This window comes from Aureococcus anophagefferens (assembly GCF_000186865.1).
Source record: "Aureococcus anophagefferens unplaced genomic scaffold AURANscaffold_13, whole genome shotgun sequence".
In the NCBI taxonomy this organism is placed as follows: Eukaryota; class Pelagophyceae; order Pelagomonadales; family Pelagomonadaceae; genus Aureococcus; species Aureococcus anophagefferens.
Genome location: NW_008705573.1, coordinates 1,127,787 through 1,132,761, shown reverse-complemented (window position 1 = coordinate 1,132,761; position 4,975 = coordinate 1,127,787).

Below are 4,975 nucleotides of genomic sequence, written 5' to 3'. Positions count from 1 at the left end.
ACGTGCAACGATCCCAGTGGCTTTGAGGTCCGCAAACATGTGGGTGAGGCACATGAAAAGACGCGACATCCGGACGATTGCGAGGCGACGCAAACGGGCAGCCTCAGGGGGTGGAATGAGGCGCGGCAGCTTCCCCCGACCCGATTTTCGGTCCCCTTCGAGTCACAGAGCGTCGGGAATCGTTCGTCATGGGAGCGACCAGATGCCCTCGCGGCAGCTCTTCGACTCGAGCCGATTTGATCGAGATCACCTCACCGGCTCCGAGAGGCGCGCGGCGCCGCGGGCGACACGGTGCTCACCGCGCAATGCACGAGGCCGTATGTGCGACCAAGCCCGGACAGCCCCCTCGGGAGGGACATTCCAGGGGGTGTTTCTTCGAAGTTGGTCGCACATACGGGACCTCAGCACTAATGCGAGCCCCTCGTCGGTCGCCCCCCACCGATAACCGCCGTTCTCGTCGTCCACGGGCTGCCCCGACGCGAACTAAGTTGCTCCCCATCGACCGATGGTCTTTCCCGAGCGACTCGCAGCCGGGCCCAAGGCGCGACATGGTCCACAGACCGAGCGCCGCGCCAAGTCCTGGAACCGCTGCATCGCGTGCCCAACCTGGGCGAGGCAGCTCGGAGTCAACCAAGTGATGTCACGCCGAGCGTCAACATGGCAGAGTATCGACTGCAACTCGCAACCAGTGTCGGGCAAATGTGCAAGTCTAAGAGCTTGAAGGGATGTTGCCTTATCGGAGGGATGCGTTCGAAGGGAGAGCTCGAGGAGGGACTGGGGCGCCGCGCGCGGCGCTCGGAGGGCGGCTGCTGCTTCAATCGACGTTGTCCTCCTCGAGGTCCGGCAGGTCGTCGAGGTCGTCGTCACCCGCGGCGAGGTCCGCCTCCGCGCCGGATAGGTCCGGCGGCGGGCCCATGTCGCCGTCCATGCCAGGCATGCCTCCGCCCATGCCCTTCATCTGCTCCATCATCGCGGCCATATCCATGCCTACCGAGAGAGTCGGTAACGGTTGTTCGTCGTTTCCCCAGTCAAAAATCTCTCGAAATAAGTTCGTCGAAAAGTTCAAGTTCGTCGTTTTCCCAGCCGAACTCTCGAAATTCGCCATGGCCAAGGACGCTGGCCGGCGCCGCCCATGCCTCCGCCCATGCCTCCCATCATCGAGGCCATGTCCATGCCGCCGGGCATCCCGCCGGGCATGCCGCCGGGCGCCTCGTCCTCCGGGTCGAAGCCCGTCGCGGGCGCGGCGATCAACTTGCTCCACGGCTCGGGCTTCTCCTTGGTCAGCTTGAGCACGACGCGGTTCTTGCCCGGCTTGCGGAGGATCTTGACGGCCGTGACCTCGCTGAAGATGTGGTTGAGGGTGAGCTTCCGGTCTTCGCCGCCGATGGTGATCGAGAATTCGACCTTCTTCGGCGAGACGAGCACCAACGACATGGCGTCGTCGGCGACGTCGTCGAGGCCGTCGAGGTCGACGTAGACGCTCGCCTTCTTCGGGCCGTCGCCGAAGGCGTAGTCCGTGATGCGCGAGCCGACGGCGCCGTCGGCCGCGTCGGTCTTGCCGCCCTCCGTGCCGCTCCAGTTGTACTTGCCGGCCGCGCAGCCCTCGAACTTGGGCGCGGCGGGCGGCGCCTCCTCGGCCGCCTCGTGGTGGCCGTGGCCGTGGTCGCCCTCCTTGGCCGCGTGGTCGTGGCCCGCGTGGTCGTGGCTCTTCTCCGGCTTCTTGTGATGGTCGTGGCCGTGGTCGTGGCTCGATTCCTCGTGGCCGTGCGCCGCGTGGCCGTGGTCTTCCGTGCAGACCTTGCCGTCGCCGTGGTCGTGGCCGTGCGCGTGGTCCTCCGTGCAGGCGCTGTCCGTGCACACCTTCTCGGCGTCCATCTTGGCCTTGGCAGCCTGCGACCTACCAACATGTCGGTCAAAATCTCTCGAAAATCGTCACCGCCACAGGACGCTGCCGCGACTCCTCGAGGCTCGACTGGGGCTGCGTGTCCGGCACGGCGGCGCCGTATTGCTTGAGCATGTCGGCCGCGGAACCGCTGAAGGTGGCCATTGTAGGGCGGCGGTGGTCGCGGTCGTCGACGAGGCTCTCGGCGGCGGCGACGGCTGCTCGCTGTGTGGATTCGACGAAGCGCCTCGACCTCGCGCGGCGCGCGGCCAGCGGCCCTGCCAGCGGCCGGCGCCGGCGGCCGCGCCGGCAGACGTAGTCGCTCCCGTGCGTCAGCCCCAGCGGCCCACAGACTTGGACTCCGACTACAAGTCCCGAGAAACAATTCGCACATTACGCCCCACCATTACTTGTCACGGAGAACGTCGTCTCGACGGGCGGCGTGTCGACCGGCGCGAGGGACGCTCGCCATGGAAAAAACCGACGCGGCGTCGACGGCCCGCCCAGGGGCGTCGTGTCCCGGCCCTTGGCCAGCAGCGACGACCGGCGCTGAGAGGGGTCCTCGGCGTGCTCCGGCGAGAAGCGCGCGGCCACCGCCGACACGAATCTCTCCCCCGAGAACTTGCGCTTCTCGCGCCCGACGACGGCCGACGACCGCCGCCGGTGCGACGCCTTGCGCTGGGTCTGGAGGATGGCCAGCGCGCGCGACTTCGTCGGGTTCTCGTCGATCTTGACGTCGAGCACGATGCCGCCGAGGTCCGGCAGCGCCAGCCGCCCGCCGTCCTCGCGCGCGGCCGCGAGCGCCGCGAGCTCCGTCCAGAACGACACGAGCGCCCAGGACCGGTGGCGCCCGCCCCTCATGGCCTTGGCGCGGCACGACACGGTCGCGATGCCGCCGAAGCGCTTGAACTGGCCCTCGAGCCACTCGGGCGCGCACAGCGCCTCCGGCACGCCGCCGACCCAGACCGTCTGGCTCCGGGGCACGCCCGAGACGCCCGCCTGCTCCGCGAGCATCTCCAGGAGCACCGTGTCGCCCTGGGGCCACACGGGCAGGACCCCCTTGCGGAACGCGTCGCGCGGGATGTAGGCGAGCGAGCAGTGGTCGCAGGCCTCGGCCGTCAGCTTCTCCGTGAGCGGCGCGAGCGACGCCTGGATCTCGTCGTCGAGGAGCGCCGTGATGGCGACGACGTTGTTCACGTCGGACCAGCGCAGCACCTTGAACTCGGCGCCCGTGCCGTCGAGCACCTTGACCTTGCCCGCGAGGACGATGTAGACGCAGTCGCCGTACGCGCCCGGGTCGATGAACGTCTCCCCGGGGCTGCAGGGCCGGCTCAGCACCTGCCGGGCGACGGCCGTGATGGCCGCGCCGGGCACGCGGTTGAAGATGGGGTTCCGCAAGAGGATGGGCCGGAAGATCTCGACGCGGAGCTCGAGCTTGAGCGCCTTCGTCAGCCCCAGGAACCGCGGGTCGTCGTCGTCGAAGGAGCTGTAGGTGTGCATGTGCGCCGCGTAGGAAATGTAGCGCATGATCTTCGTCTTCAGCCCCTTGTGGACCTTCATCTGGTCCAGGTACGTGGTCAGCTGGTTGCGCTGCGCGACGGACGACACGTCCTCCATCAAGATGACGTCGTAGAGCTTCTGGATGTGGAGCACGAGCAGCGCGAAGGCCGCGGCGCCGACGATCTCCGCCAAAATCGTGAGCACGAGCTCCGGGAGCAGGCTCGGCACGATGTCGCCGTAGCCGAGCGTCGTCATCGTCGTGAACGCCCAGTAGATCGAGTAGACGTACTGCTTCGGCGGCCGCATGTCGTCGACGCCGTTCTTCTCGCGCCACGACTCGCGGCCGCCGCCGCCGGATTTGAAGACGACGGGGCAGAGGAAGAAGAGGCAGCCCATGACGTGGGCCACGAGGAGCGTGAAGATCATGTAGAGGAAGAAGCCGATCTTCACGCTGTGGATCGCCCAGTCGTGCGTGATGCGGTGGATGATGCGCGGCGCGCGCAGCACGCGCAGCACGCGCACGAGCGACAGCAGCTGCAGGACGGGCTTCTTCACGGACGTGCACTCGGACACGAGCGAGTCCCAGGGGAACGTCGACACGAGGTCGCAGACGAACCAGCCCCCGAGGTAGTGGCGCAGCACCTGCCCCCGGTCGACGACGAGGCAGAAGCCCCCGGACACGTAGGCCGTCTGCGACGACACGGCCATGTCGACCCAGAAGAGCGCGTCGACGGCGAGGTCGTACCAGCGCCAGTCGTCGACGTAGTCGAAGGTGCACTTGTACGTGTCCCAGAAGCACGCGTAGACCTACCGCCGATGCGTCGGTGTTGCGAACGCGTCACTTTCGGGACGCCGGTTTCACACCAGGATGAAGAAGCACATGACGTAGTCCCAGTAGAGCAGGCTCTCCGGCAGGATCGCCTCCTGGCCGTTCAGGCAAAAGCCCATGATGTCGCCGCCCTCGTCGTCGTCGACGGCGCCCGCCGTCAGGTCCTCCATGGCCTCGAAGCTCGCGTCGCCCAGGGTGCCCGAGTAGTTCTCGCCGCCGAGCGACGCCTGGGAGCTGTCGCGGCGGCCCGCGCCGAAGCTCCGCCGCGACGGCGCGTCCTTCGGCGCGTCCTTCCTCGGCGCGTCCTTCGTCGACGCGCCGTCGCTCGGCCGCCCGACGGGCGACGGCAGGAAGCGGCCGAGGACGCCGAGGCTGAGCTGGCGCCCCATCGACCGCCGCGGCGACGGCTCCGCGACGGCGCGCGCCTCGGGCGTCTCGTTTCCCTCGGGCGCCGTCGCGTCGCGCTCCCTGGCGCCGAGGCTCAGCATGGCCTTGAGCATGGCGGGCGCCGTCGCGTGGTGCTCGATGCGCAGGTGGTGCTCGTCGTCGTCGTGGCCCTCGTGCCGTCCCTCGAGCAGAAAGTTCTTGCCCCGGAACCGCGAGCCGTCGCAGGGCCGCGGCGGGTCGTCGCCGCGGGGCCGCGGCGCGTCGTCGCCGCGCGCCGGCGGCGCGCCGGCGGCGACGCCGTGCTTCTCGAGCGCCAGGGCCGGCAGGAAGTCGCGGAGGAGCGCCGCGGACCACCGCTCGCAGTCGGCGCCGCGCGC